Genomic DNA, 16,195 nt, shown 5'->3' on the forward strand with positions numbered 1-16,195 from the left:
GGTCGTTTAACGATGCAGATGGTCGTTAGAGAACAAAGAATGCTGGTTACAATACAAAATAAAGAAATAAGATGGGCTTGAACAAATAATGACAGTTAAAACCTTAACAGCACAGGGTAAGGTGACTAGAATATATAATAGTAAATTTAACACATCATTACAGGAATAATATGGAACATGGGAGCAGGTTATATATAAAAAAATAGAAAAAATACGACACGGTCGTAACAATACATACATACATACTGTTTTTTCTCGAACACGACTCATCAATCGTTGGAGACCTCCCGTTGAGTCACCTACACGACAGTTCTCCAGGTAACACCAACACTGGGGAGTTGAGGTGACAGGCCATGAATTACAGCCCCTGTCAAGACGGTGGTGTGACAGTTGACAAGAGGGGCGACAGGGACTCGCTCATGGTAAGAGACAGACTCGTCATAATAAACAACAGCTGTGTGTGTGTGTGTGTGAATTAACACTCTGCCCCTCGATGTTCACAGATATGGGGTGTGATGGATGGGGCAGCGGGCATCATTACCCACGCACCTGGAGGAGGGGCAGGTGAGGAATGCCAGTCTGGTATGGTAATTACGTTTGATGGTGTCATACATCGTGGTGTGCGTGTGTGTGTTTATTTGCTTTGATCGTGAGTGTGCGTGTGTGGTTGTTTGGGTAGAGCGAGTGTGGAGGAGGTTAGTTGTTTTGGTGTCTTTTTGGTCACTGTTTCAGTACCGCCAATGAGAACTTGACTTTATAGTTGATGTAATGAATACGGTCGAGTTCAGTGCTGGTTATAGTGTGTGGTGAAGTCTTAGTATTCAGTGTCCTAAACGCAAACCTTCATTGGGCTGACGGGATCCACGTTTATATGACAGTCACCGGATAATAACATGAACAACTCGCCCAACACAACACATTTAGGCATACAATCGGTCCACTGACATGACAGATAGACTCATTAACGCCAACGACTGACAGTAATGACCTGACCTCTCCTAGCTACTAACTGGTCGCAGGTCAAGTCTCTTCCAATATTATTGAGGTAGAGGTCAAAGTTCACCCCAAAGACGAAAACAAACGTGCAGTAGTGTGAGGTACTCGTCTCCCCCCCCCACCCCTCACCAGGCTATAGTATAGTGTACACGTGTGTTCTTATTTACAAACATTGTATGAGAAACTTTGTAAATAGTCAAGATATAAATAAAGTGTGTATGATAAGACAAACAACAAGTGTTAGTAGAGGAGGAAATGATGTAGTGGTGAGATATTAAGACACCTGGCGGGAAGAGAGTGACCCTGGGAGCCTCAGGTTGCACCGGTGAAGGTCAGTGCCTATAGTGATGCAAGATTTGTGGCTTATGTGACCAGCGGTGGCACTGAACCATGTCAGAAGTGGTGAACCCGGTAGTCCTCGACACAACCGGGTCGATACGCGGAAAAATGCACAACCTCAAAAAATAAATGATAATAATCCCTCACGCAAAATGTAATACAACATTGTGTTTAAGTCGCGTTACTTGTTCTCATTACATTCATGTGTGCTAATTATTAATTCCAGGGAATCTGTTATGCTAAATGCAGCAAATGTCACCGTCAGCAGCACCTCACCCCAGGACACAGCGGATATTGTAATATTTTCCACGGTGTGTTGGCAGCTGCTTGTGTACCAGGTTAATTATATCCCCAAGCAGGTAGTGTCTGACGGGTCACTGGCTTCATCTACAAGTTAAGACGTGGGTGGCTGTCAGCTCCTTCAGGTCAACTGCGATTTTCTTATATTTCTTTTTGTGTTTCAGAAGGCGAGATTCACACGACAATAGCGGCGCACAGGTGACTCAGAACACACAGGTGACTCAGAACGCACAGGTGACTCAGCGACACACAGGTGACTTAGCGACACACAGGTGACTCAGCGACACAAAAGGTGACTCAGCGACACAAAAGGTGACTCAGCAACACACATGTGACTCAGTATCACACAGGTGACTCGGCAACACACAGGTGACTCAGTATCACACAGGTGACTCGGCAACACACAGGTGACTCGGCAACACACAGGTGACTCAGAAACACACAGGTGACCCAGAAACACACAGGTGACTCAGCAGCACACAGGCGATTCAGAAACATACAGGTGACTCAGCAACACACATGTGACTCAGCAATACACAGATGGCTCAGCAACACACAGGTAACTCAGAACACACAGGTGACTAAACCAACACAAAGGTGACTCAGTCAACACACAGGTGACTCAGAACACACAGGTGAATCAACAAACACACAGGCGACTCAGCCAACATACAGGTGACTCACACAGCACACAGGTGACTCACACAACACACAGGTGACTCACACAATACACAGGTGACTCACACAACACACAGGTGACTCACACAACACACAGGTGACTCACACAACACACAGGTGAATTCATACAACACACAGGTAACTGAGCAACACACAAGTGACTCAGCAACACACACGTGACTCAGCAACACACAGGTGAACTCACGCAACACGTAGGTGACTCAGCAACACACACGTGACTCAGTAACACACAAGCGACTCACACAACATTATGACCAATTTTGAAGCAAGAGATAAATTATTGTATTAATTTAATAGTGAAGATAAGTGAACACCTGAAGACTTATGGAAGGTTAAAGGACAGGTAGACAGTGTGTTGGGGGGAGGAACCCTTGTGGTGAGGGTCGGGTGATTGAGGAGGAGGAGGGAGAGGAAGAGGAAGAGGAAGAGGAAGAGGAGGAGGAGGAGGAGGTGGATGAAGAGCAGTCGGAGAAGGAGGCGGAGGAGGAGTAAGAGCAGTCGGAGTCGGAAGAGGAGGAGGAGGAATGAGGTTTCGACACGTGTTATACTTCAATACCGTCTTGGTGACCAGTGAGGTGGGCGTCTTGGTTCATTTAAGGGAAGGATAATGTAGTTTAATCTTCGGAGAACGGAGAGAGAGAGAGAGAGAGAGAGAGAGAGAGAGAGAGAGAGAGAGAGAGAGAGATATCACCCGAAAATTAGACCTCAGCTTATTTCACCTAAGATTAGACAACCTACCGCTAACAAAACCAAACCTAAACCAAATCTAAACCAAACTAAACCAAACTAAACCAAACCAAACCAAACCAAACCAAACCAAACCAAACCTAAACCAAACCTAAACCAAACCAAGCTAAACCAAGCCAAACCAAACCTAAAGCAAACCTAAACCATATCCCATCAGGTGAAATAAACTAGTTGGGTGGGGGTTAATGTTGATATGATCCTGATAAATGATAAACACCACACATAGCTGTAGATGGATAACGGTCTTTAGTTGCAGATCACATTTGGTGGTAAAGGCTGACAGAGACACGAGGGAACATCTCTTTAAAATGTGAGATGAGATGGGAGAGACGTATTTTATGTGAGGTAGACGTGATTTATAAAGACTGAATAGTCAGGAACAGAGGTGGGAAGGAAGGTGGGAAGGAAGACGGGAAGGAAGGTGGGAAGAAAGGTGGGAAGGTAGACGGGTAGGAAGGTGGGAAGGAAGATGGGAAAGAAGACGGGAAGGAAGACTGGAAGGAAGACGGGAAGGAAGATTGGAAGGAAGACGGGAAGGAAGACGGGAAGGAAGACGGGAAGGGAGATGGGAAGGAAGACGGGAAGGAAGACGGGAAGGAAGATTGGAAGGAAGATTGGAAGGAAGACGGGTAGGGAGACGGGAAAAAAGACGAAAAGAAAAACCCAAATTTCTCAGAAGTGTTGACGTGTTTGTTTTGAGTCGAAGTGAGACTGTGAGTTATGGGCAAGTGTTGTTTCCTGCAGGGTTCAGACACAGGCGAGAGATGGTGAGTCGAGATATACCTGTGAGTCACTTCTGGAGACGAGTGTAATAGATTCAGCGTCTCATTAGCTTGATTACGTCAGGAAAAAGATCTGTGTTGAAAGTAGTGATGTGTTGACAGTCAGATGGGTGATGGGGTGAGGGGTAAAGGGTCGAACGTTGTGTTTTATAGAGGAACAAGCAGAGAGTCCTCGACGACCCCACCACGAGAGGCGTTGTGTACAGCTTCAAATGTCACTAATAGCTGCTCCAGATGTTTCCCAATATAAAAGTACAGGGTGGTCGAAAAGTTCCTGTGCACCTGTATTGATTAACAGTATACTTATTCCTTGCTATATCTATGCTGCTATACACATTGTTTTATTTACAGTAAATATTAGCAATGGTATACACTTCCAAAATTTTAAATGATTATTTCCAATATTTACTGTAAACAGAACAAGGTAAATAACTATACTGTTAATTACTGCAGGTGCATAGGAACTTTTTGATTACTATATATGTACATTTTGGGGGTTTAAATACACTTAATGGGTTTATCTATATTTAAGCCAATTAAATTTTCATCCCGCCATAGTATATATATTCCTGTGACGTCACAGTGTTCCATCTGTGTGACCGGAACAAACCAACTTTTATTTTAAGACAAACGTAAGTTATTTGTTCAGTAAAACTTAAGAAATCATACAAGTAAAATTCCAAAAACGAAATGACTGGAATATCGATTATGTTTAGGGAGGTTAAAACACATTCAAACTCTGTCATAAACAATGTTAAAAAATACAGAAACGTGTCAACTGACGGTCTGCCCGGGGCAATATCATGATCTAGTTCATCTGACTGAGGTACAACAGAACAACAGCGAGGTAGACAGTGCAGAAACTAATAATCTTAGTGGAAATATATTAAGCCGTGAGTGTGACAGTCGGAGTCATTGTTGGTATATGTTGAATGTTACCGGCGTGAGGATATAGGTCACCCCAGGATCTTGTCACCAAGGAAAACAAAATAACAATGACAGAATAACCACGACTAAGAGTATACAGAAACGATAAGCATCTTCACGATAATCTCACTAATGATAAGTAATTTGAGACTGTTACGCCATAAACCAATCACCGGCCGAGTTGTGGTCACGTGATAATGTTTACGGGTGATATTGGGTCTCACAGGGACGGTGTAGAGTACAGTGCATTGTATACTATACTCCCGTACACAAGGGGGTAACTTGGCTGGTGTGAGGGAGATGGGGCGTGTGAGGGAGATGGGAGGTGTGAGGGGGACAAGGAGTGTGAGGGAGACAAGGAGTGTGAGGGAGACAAGGAGTGTGAGGGAGATGGGAGGTGTGAAGGAGGTGATGGTGTGAGGGAGATGGGAGGGAGACGATTATCACCATCAAGAGCGTATTACAAGCACACAGGGAGCCCGGTAGGTTGTGTGGTGTCTCTAACCTGTAGCTCAAGTCTCCTTATTATGGTGTTTATTTGTCCCAGTGTCTCTCAATCTCCCTCTGTCTCTTTCTCTCTCTTTTTTTTATTTCTCTCACACTCGTGCCCTTACACACCCTCCCTATCTCACATACCTCCCCTCTCTCCCTTTGTTCCTCCCTCACACACCCTCCCTCCCTTTGTTCCTCCCTCACACACCCTCCCTCCTCCCCTTTCTCTCACACTCTAACACACGTCTCCTCACCTACAAGCACAGGCTCTCCCCCTACCTCTCTCTTTTAAACACTATTTCTCTCTCTCTCTCACACACACACACTCTTTTCCACCTTCACCCTCCCTCCCTCACACACACTCTCACACGCTCTTCGGCACAGAAAACTGCAATTTTCTTGGTAAGCTCACCCGAGGAATTTCATCAAACTTTGCACGACAATACCTGCCACGCCACACCAGGGCTGAGAGGGCCCGTGTAAGCTGACTATAACGAAGGTGGGAGTCAATCACATGATATTACCTGCCTAGCATCTCGAGGCTGAGCGTGAGGGACCTATTCTACCTTGAGGTGAGGCAAGGAAGAGGAGAGAAAGAGAGGTTAGTGAGTGGGAAGGGAGGGAAGTGAGTGGGGAGGGAGGGAAGTGAGTGGGAAGAGAAGGAAGTGAGTGGGAAGGGAGGAAAGTGGGTGGGGAGGGGAAAAGAAGAGGAAAGAGGTGGAGATAGGGAGGAAAGGGGAAAACAAGAGGGAAGAGAGAAAGAGAGGGAGGACAAAAGGAAGGGAGAAAGAGGCAGAGAGAGAAAGGAAGGAGGGAGGGCGGGGGAGGAGGGAGGAAAGAAAGAAAGAAAAGAGGGAAGGCAAAGAGGGAAGGAATGGAGAAGGGAGGAGGGGAAGGGAGGAGGGAGGGAGTAGAGGGAGGGAGGGGAGGGGAGGGAGGGAGGGAGGAGGAAGAAAGAGGAAGGCAAAGAGGAAAAGGAACGGAGAAGGGAGGAGGAGGGAAGGAGGGGAGGAGGTGGTAGAAAGGAAGAAAGAAGAAGGTAAACAGGAAAAAGTGAACGGGAGAAGGGAGGGAGGGAGAAGGAAGAAAGAGGAAGGCAAAGAGGAAAAGTGGAACAGAGAAGGAGGGAGGAAGGGAGGAAAGGAAGGGGGGGAGGGAAGAAGCTGTTATTAAGGTAGATCTAATCACACCTCACAATATTGGCCTGGCCAACACTCTGCAAGGTTAGTGAGGGGTCACTGTCCGCTAAGAAGAAGGAGAGGGGTAGGAGGGAGGAGAGGGGTAGGAGGGGAGGAGAGGGAGGGTAGAGGGAGGAGAGAGGGTAGGGGAGGGAGGAGAGGGGAGGGTAGGGAGGGGAGGAGAGGGAGGGTAGGAGGGGAGAGAGGGAGGGTAGGAGGGGGAGGGATGTGTAGGGAGGAGGGGAGGAGGGAGGTGAAATGAAGAGAGGGGAGGGTAGGAGGAAGGGAGAGGAGGGTAGGGGAGGGAGGAGAGGAAGGCAGGGAGAAGAAGAGGAAGAGTAGAGACTGAAAAAGGGAGGCTGAGACAGGATAAGAAGAAAGACTTAAAGGAAGGAGGTGAGGGAGGAAAGGGAAGGTAAGAAGGGAGAGAAGGAAATCACAAAGATAACAACACAGACAAACAGAGATGGGAAGATAAAGATGGGGAGGAGGAGGAAGAGAAAAGGAGAAATGAAGTGAGTGAAAGAGAGAGGTGAGGGGAAAGAGAGGTGAGGGGAAAGAGAGGTGAGGGGAAAGAGAGGTGAGGGGGAAGAGAGGTGAGGGGAAAGAGAGGCAGATGGGAAGAGAGGTGGGGAGGGAAAGAGAGGTGAGGGGAAAGAGAGGTGAGGGGGAAGAGAGGTGAGGGGAAAGAGAGAGATGAAGGTAAATAAAGATTATGGACAAGGGTAAAGCGTGAGGAAAATGGGGAAGGACAAAAAATATAACAGGAGGGAGAAGGAGCGGGGAAGGAGGAGGAAGAGGAGGGGGAGGAGGAGTGGGGAGGGAGGAGAAGTGGGGAAATAGGAATATGAGTAGGGAAGGAGAAGGAATTGGGAGGGAGGAAAGAATGGGAATGGAGAGGAAGGAGTGTGTAAGGAGGAAAGGGAGTGGGGAAGAGGAGAGAGAGAGAGAGGAATGAGTGGGAAGAGAGGGAAAGGAAGGAGTGTGGAGGAAGAAAAAAATTCCCTTCATCTTTGTGTACTTATTCCTTTATATCTTCCTCTTCCTATATCTTTTTTTCTATCTTCCATGTTCGCTCAGTCTGTCTGTCTGTCTGTCTCTCTTTTTTTCGCTTTGACTTTCTATTTCTCAATATGCCTTAGTCTCTTTGTCTTCCTCTCTCTACTTGCTCCGCTGCATCGCTCTGTCTCTCTCTATTTTCCACCTCTCCGTGTCTCTCTGTCTCTCTCTGTCTCCCCACATTGTAGCCACACACACACACACACACACACACACACACACACACACACACACACACACAAAATAATAATAAAGTAGGAAATAAAGATTTTGTTTAAAGCATTATGTTGGGAAGTGAGTCCAACAATAACAGTGCAACCCGTATAACAGTACCTAGCAGTTAGCTTATGAGGGAGGGAAGGAAGGAAGGGTCATTGGTCGTGCTCAGGTGCTGGTGTGGTATATCAATAGACCTCTCCGTGTGTGTGTGTGTGTGTGTGTGTGTGTGTGTGTAACATTAATTCTGTGTAAGATATAGCCGAGCTAACCTTAGCTAGGTTAGGTTAGGTTAAGTGAGGTCATAGGTGAGGTTCGGTCAGGTCATAGGAACCATCTTGAACAAAAAGGTCCCTTGGACTCAAGACCTTCTTCGGGACTCAAGTCCTTCCTCAGGGCACGAGACCTTCCTCAGGGCACGAGACCTTCCTCAGGGCACGAGACTTTACTCAGGGCATGAGACTTTCCTCAGGGTACGAGACCTTCCCCAGGGCACGAGACCTTTCTCAGGGCATGAGACCTCCTCAGAACACGAGACTTTACTCAGGGCACGAGACTTTCCTCAGGGCACGAGACTTTCCTCAGGGCACGAGACTTTCCTCAGGGCACGAGACCTTCCCCAGGGCACGAGACCTTTCTCAGGGCACGAGACTTTCCTCAGGGCACGAGACTTTCCTCATGGCACGAGACTTTCCTCATGGCACGAGACTTTCCTCAGGGCACGAGGCCTTCCTCAGGGCACAATAAGCAAGAGGAACCAGAATATCGTCACATAAAACAGGCGGGTGTGAACAGCAGCACACCCTCGTTTGAGATACATTCAAGCTATAGCAAAGAACTCTGCTTCCCTTGAGACAGCAGACATGCACAGCAGACACCGGGTGAGGGGGCCGTAGCATCGCTCGTCTGCTATAGCTCCTTGTATAGCATCATGCAGAGCAGACAAATGGTTTTCATGTTAGTGGGAAGGAAGACAGAATGGGTTTTCGGCATTTTGAAATATTACGGAATTTACCAACGTGTATTCTGTGAACAGCTGCGTCTGACGGCTCCAGGAGGGAAGGGAGGCAGGAGGAGGAGGAGGGAGGGGAGGAGGAGGAGGAGGGAGGAGGAGGAGGAAGAGGGGGGGAGAAGGAAGGAAGGAAGGAAGGAAGGGAAGAGAAGAGGGGAGGGGGGAACGAGCAGGACAAGGATGGAGGGGCAAGGAAGGACGGAAAAAGGGGAGAGGAAGGGGGGGAAAGGGGAGGGTGGAGTTTAAAGTGAAGAATGGGGGAGGAAAGGAAAGGAAAATAATGTGAAGGAGAATGTCATGGTAGAGATGGGAATCTAGTAAGAAGAAGAGGAAGAGGAGTCGGAGGTGAGAATACAAACCCAAATCAAGAGGGAAATATAGAAATGCAAAAGGGGAGGGAAAGAGGAGAGGAAAATAGATTGGAAAAAAAATGGAGAATTCGAGAGAGTGAGAGAGAGAAAGATACGAATAGAGGAAAATTTATAGAGAGAAAGTAATAAAGACGAGAGACAACAAAGTGATGGAAGAAAGAAATCCAAGTAAAGGCTCAGGAAGATTCCGACACGGGAAGGAAGAAGAAAGGAGGAAGAGAAGGAAAAAAAGAGATGAAGTTTGCGGTCGCTTAGAATGTAGCGAGGAAAAATAACATAAGAAAGTGAATAACACAAGAAATGAATAGAAGAAAAAGGTGATAATAACCGTGATGGATGATAGGGAAGGAACCATGAGATAGTGAAAGGGAGGGAGAGGGTAAGGGAGGGTGAGGAAGGGTGAGAGAGGGTGAGGGAGAGAGGGAGGGTGAGGGAGGAAAATTAAAGAGGGAGAGGTAGGGAATAAGATATATAAGGAAGACTTGAAGGAGAGAGAGGGAAGGAAGAGGGAGGGAGGGAGGGAGAAAAAGGAGATATGGTAAAAGAGAGATAAACTAAGGAAATGAGAAGAGAAACAGGAAGAGGAAGAATATAGAAAAGATATGGGATAGAGACACACAAGAGGCGAGGGGAGGAGAAGAGAGGAGGAGAAGCAAGGAAGATAAATTTGTAGGAGGTTTAAGAGAAGGGATAAAGAGAGGAGCAATAGACAAAACAAGAAATAATGGACAATAAAGGTGGAGAAAATACCAAAAAAAAAATACTAAGGGAATGAAGTAGAGGAATAGAGTGGCTCGAGTCCACCCCGAGTCCACCCAGCTGTGAATGGGTATCTGACTTTACCGCTGGGGAAGTGATTGTGGCCGAGTGCAGTGCCGGCTATGGAACCATTTGGTGTTGTGTGTGTTTGGTTGTGTATTTTACTCATAGATAACACACACACGCACACGCACGCACGCACACACACACACACACACACACACACACACACACACACACACATGCACACACAGATATCAACAAGTACCAGGCTACCAAACTAAATTGGAAATGAAAGCATCCAAACAGAACTCGCCGTTTGAACACAATAAAAACGTCAAAACATCAATAAGCAGAGAAAATTAACTGTGGGCTGCTGCTTTGAGTTCTATATTATATAACAACATGTAATATTCTGTAATCCTTTGTACTCGGTTTTCAAAATATACTGCAGTATTATTTCCAACATGCAAACGTTCTACATCATGTGGTGGTGGCTGAGGGTGTGGTAGAGTTCCCTTCACTAATGCGTCATATACACATTCCACAAATCATTACATTGAGAGATTTGTTTTACTTGGATCCCAGAGTATGTTTACAAGTGTGAGTTTCCTTCTGTTGAATGTAAACAAACACAGGGCTGCCACATTGTACAAAACCTGACGATTCCCTGTAAACGCACTAGTGAAGGGAACTGTACATGGTCTTGTTTAACCCTGTAGTGTGTTGGGAAATAAAAGGATTCACCTGAAGATTTGCCCCAACTTATTTCACCTTAAGATTTACATAACATAACATAACATAGCATAACATAATCCCCCAAGGTAGCGTTATGGTGTTCAATCATTAGGTGAAGTCAGGTGAGGGGGTAACCTTCAGGTGATCCAGATAAAGCCCCTTTTAGTTGTTAAATGACTAGCAAAATACATCTGCCTGAGGAGACATTGTTACTAATGGCTCGGGGGATTTATTGCATGCAGACAGACTTACAGACACATGAATATAAACGTTGACTGCTCATCAAAACATTTATCTCAAGAAAACGTTTTATATTCCCAGACTCCTCCTGGTGCCCTGCCTGACACACTCTGAATGTCTTCCCCCACACAATTTCTTCGCCCCTTGAGGCCCGGCAGTCCATCTACCCGGTCTATACTTTACTCTTATCCGTCAAAATCTCTTCCTGCGGTTTGTCTCCCTCAGTTTTTGACTAATAATACTCGTTGCCTAAATTATGTCACATGGTCGCCAGCATCATAAAATGTCAACACGGAACCAATGACTTTATAGCCGGGATCCCTTGTTGAATTGGCGCACGAAAACCGAGGGAAATGGAATCCATTTTTACAAGTGGCAGTAAAGTTTGGCGTGTTTCCTCGTCTCCTACTTGGGAGTCTGACAAAGTTCTCAGCCGCTAAACGAAGTGTGGAGAAAAGGTGCATTGTAAAAGTTTCTCTGGGGAACAAATGGATTTATACAGTGGGGCTCCAGTGGCTGAGTGTGGTGCGCTACCTGCTCGCCGCCCCGCCGCCCAGATGGGATGTCGATAACGCCCTAAATTGCATGTAAATTGCCGCCGAAATAGTCTAAAGTGTCCAGAAGACGCGGATGGTCGAGTGTAAAAGAAAGACACCGTGGGATTATGGACTCTGCCGTCGTCTGTTATAGAGACTAACAATAACACCCTCCATAAAGAGACGCTCCCCCGCCCTGGCTCAGTCCCGTTAGAAAATGTGTATATTTCGGCGGGATTTTGAATTCAGATTAAAAAGTGACAGCGATATTTTACTACACAAAAAAAAAAGAACGACAGTCTCTAGTGAATAATGGGAAGGACATTACTCAATCGACTTCGGGATACAAGCCTGGGATACTGGGATAACTGGGATATTGGAATAACTGGGATACAAGGGTAACTTTAATACTGGGATAACTGGAATATTGGGACGGACAATGGACATAAATCTCCACCAGAGGGAGGGAGGGAGGGGGCGAAACGAAAGTGAGGGGAGGGAGACGAAAGGAGGGGAGGTAAATGGAGAGAAGATGAAGGGAGGCGAAAGTGAGGAGGGAAGGCGGGAGGAGACGAACGAGAGGAAAGGAAGTGAAGGAGGGAGGCGAAAGTGTGGAGGGATGGTGGAGGGATGGCGGAGGGAGGGGAAGGCGGGAGGGAGACGAAGATAAGGGGAGGAGGATGGATAGGTTGAGAAAGTGAGGGGAGTGGAATGCGGGGGGGGAAGGAATGTGGAGGGAGGGAAGGCGGGAGGGAAACGAAGATAAGTGAGGGAGGGAGGGAAGGAGGGAGGGATTGAGTACGTCCGAACCACATTAGAGATTTCAAAGGGAAAGTCTTATGAAGTCAAGGATGAGATACTGAGAGGGAGAGGGGCAGGGGGACGACTAACTTCTTGAGTGACTTGAGTGGGAGGAGACGTGTGTTCTGGGGTTAGAGTGGGAGGGGTAAGAGGAATGAGAGGGGTGAGAATGATGAGGAATGAGAGGGAGAGAGGGGCGAGAAGAATGAGAGGGGCGAGAGCAAAAAAGAGGGGTAATAGAGGAATGAGAATAATGAGGAATGAGGGGGAGAGGGGCGAGAAGGATGAGAGGAATGAGAGAGGTGAGAGGAATAAGAGAGAAAGAGGGGGATGAGAGGTATAAGAGGGATGAAAGAGGTTAGGGGGGTGAGAGGGGAAGATCATAGCAGAGCAAGAGCAGATCCAGGGGGGGTCCTGGGGGTCTGGACACCCCCTTTTCACCAGAAAATTCCAATACTTTTTCTTTACTGCAGTATTGTACTCAGGCATTTTTGTATAGTAAAAAGTGTTTACTATTGACCCCAGAATATCTCCCAATATCAATTGCACATGTACCCCCACCCACAACTTCTTGGAACCCCCCTTTTTGATATTCCTGGATCCGCCCCTGCAGAAGACCATAACAGGTGAAGTAAATAACCAACAATTAAATTAATTAATACATAAATTAAGAAAAATGAATAAAGACGTAAGTAAAATAAAATGAAAACTAAATAAAACTGAAAAACACACGATTTAATGAGTTAGATAAATAAATAAATAAATAAATAAAGAATGAAAAGTGAAAATAGAGAAGAAAGTTAAACAAATGAAAAACAAGAATGAAAAAAAATAAAAAGATAAGAATGAATAATGAAAATAAAGAAGGAATAAAATTATAACAAAGAGGATAAAAAGAAATAAGAATAAAACATGAAGAAAACAAGAGAGAGAGAGAGAGAGAGAGAGAGAGAGAGAGAGAGAGAGAGAGAGAGAGAGCATTTATTACTCCCGCTGTAAACATCGTATCAAAACCCGCCTTCCATTTATCCTGTCTGTCTGTCTGTCTGTCTGTCTGTCTGTCTGTCTGTATCTGTCTGTCTGTCTACAAATGCATTAGAGTAGTTTAAACTCACCGCTTCAACTATTTCTGTGTATGTGTGTGTGTGAGAGAGAGAGAGAGAGAGAGAGAGAGAGAGAGAGAGAGAGAGAGAGAGAGAGAGAGATTCTGAGCAACATCTATGTGCGTTTTGAGTCGATAATTAACGTTTATGTGAGTTTTTGAGTTAGGATCACCTGAAGAATCGTCACCCCAGACTGTCCACCTGAAGAATCGTCACCCCAGCCCACAGTGAATATAATTTGTATAATTAGGATAACAAATATATTCCTTTGTGTTACGCATCTTTATTGTGAAAAGTTTAAAGAAAAAATAAAAGTATAATATACACCTAACCTAACTTAACCTAACCTAACCATGGAGGGTCCTGACCCCACCTGAAGAATTGTCACCCCCAGGTGTTGCCACCCGAAGATTCATCACCCCAGGATATCCCACCTGAAGAATTGTCACCCTGCCAAACTCTGGGGAGACAATTCTTCAGGTGATCCTTGAGTTATTATCAGAAGTTGCCACAAGTTTCCGAGTCCATTAAGTAACGTTGCCATGTATAAAGAAGAGCCTCACTATATGGCAACACCGGCAAAAATGTAAACAAGGCGGAATAAACAAACACCAATTACCTGACGTCTCTCCCTCACGCACCTGTAGGTCGAGTCTTCCCACACACCTCCTCCTCCTTCCATCCGTCTTTCTTCCTTCCTTCCTTCCCCTTTCCTGTCTGTTTTCCTCTTGTACCATCTTCTTTCCTTCTATCCTCATCCTCCTTTCGTCTTGTCTCTCTTTTTCAGTCCCCTTCTCTATCCTTCTCCTCTTCTCTATCCTTCAATCTCTTTATCCCGATCATATGCACCCCCCCCCCCCAGGAATGCTGCTGAGGTAAGTGAATTTTTTTTGTTTAAAAACTTTATTGGCAACGCTTGGAATATAATTTCCAGAGAGAGAGAGAGAGAGAGAGAGAGAGAGAGAGAGAGAGAGAGAGAGAGAGAGAGAGAGAGAGAGAGAGAGAGGTGATAAGCGAGGGTAAGCGAGAATTAACAGGTGTGTGTGGAATGTGTTGTAAACTCACCTGCCACACACACCTGTTCTACACCAACCTGTTTACACACCTGCCACACACACCTGTTGTATACCACCTGTAGCCTCCCCACCCTCCATCCACTACCTCCGCCTCCAGGCAGTAATTTCCATCCATCACTCTCCATCACCCTCCTCCTCTCCCCCTCCATCACTCCTGCTCCCACTACCTTCCACCACCTCCCTCTGATCACATCTCCCTCCACTCCCATCACCCCCTCACTCCTCATCATCACTTCCCCCCCACCTCCATCACTCTCCATCACTCATACAACAGCTCAGCCCCTGGTATGAGATGGTTCTTCCTGAAAGCTTCAATTCATGGTGTTGAATTGAACGAGAGAGAGAGAGAGAGAGAGAGAGAGAGAGAGAGAGAGAATTTCCCAACACCTGTCACTAGAGGCTAATATCCCAGTGTACAGCCAGGTGAACGTCGACCTTATGGGCTTCTTGTGGCCCAACACTGTACTGCCACGAGTGTTTAGTTTTCGAGGAAGGAGGAGGGGGAAGGAGGGAGGAGAGGGAGAGGAAGGACGGGGAGGGAGGAGGAAGGAGGGGGAGGGAGGGGGAAGGGGAGCATCTTGACGGTCTCCGAATATTTACAATACATTTTATTTATTCATCATTTTTTATATTTTTGGTAAATGTTCCGGTGCTGTGGTATTCAAATTTTGCTTTCACCAGTAATGTAAAATAAAATCTTTTTCATCCGAAGAAAGAAAAGAACAAAACAAAACCCAGTTATGGAAAAAAATATATATTCTACTTTCTTTCACCAGCAAAATGAAACCCAAATTGTAATTACATTTCGGCTGACTAAAAAAAGAAAGAAAAAGGTTTAATTAATTTCACCAAGAAAATAAACAAAAATATTGTAATTAATATCACCAGGAAAATGAAGAAAAATATTCACGGTTACAAAATGGAGAATAAATCATATTTACGATGAAAATTACGAAGATGTATAAGAACAATGTATAATCACACAATACATATTAATACATTCCTCTGATACCTGATGTATGTATGATTACGCTATACTTAAATAATGTATACAACAGAATACTTATCTAAGGATGACTAATGAAAAACACAAACTTATTCACAAACTAATGAACAAAACGTGTGTAAAATCCCCAATAAAATATAATTATCCAATGTGAAAATTTTACTCGTTGTCCTACAAGAAAAAAACAACGTTCAGGAAAAATAAAATTGTTCTATGGCTTCTAATTTACGAGAGAAAACATCGGGAAAACTCAACATTGTTCTCAGGTTTCAATAAATAATAACAAGACTTTAAAATGAAAATGTTTACAATGGTATTTCAAATATTTACAGTACCACCCCCACTTCACCACCACGATAATTAACCTGGTAACATTCAAGATAAACGAGAAACATATACCTAACCTAACCTAACACAGAGGAGAAAAAACGCATAGAAAACGTAAAATTATTCTTGCTTATATATTCAGGGCGAGGAAAAATGTACAGAAAATGTGTAACGAAAACGGGGTTCCTGTTCCCACCTGTGGCGGGTCTTCTATTCATCAAACATTATATCAGTAGTGGAGGAGGGTGAGAGGAGAGGAAAGTGGAGGAGAGAGAGGGGTGGGGTGAGGGAGAGTGGGAGGAGAGGGAGAGGGAGGAGAGGGAGGGTGGGAGAGGGAGAGGGAGGAAAGAGGGTTGGGGAGAGGGAGAGTGGGAGGAGAGGGAGGGTGGAGGAGAGAGAGGGTTGGGGAGAGGGAGGAGGAGGGAGAGGGAGAGGGAGGGGAGAGGTTGGGGAGAGGGTTGAGAGAGGAGAGGAGGGTGAGGAGGAGAGGG

Source organism: Homarus americanus, unplaced genomic scaffold (genome assembly GCF_018991925.1).
Source record: "Homarus americanus isolate GMGI-L3 unplaced genomic scaffold, GMGI_Hamer_2.0 scaffold23617, whole genome shotgun sequence".
In the NCBI taxonomy this organism is placed as follows: domain Eukaryota; kingdom Metazoa; phylum Arthropoda; class Malacostraca; order Decapoda; family Nephropidae; genus Homarus; species Homarus americanus.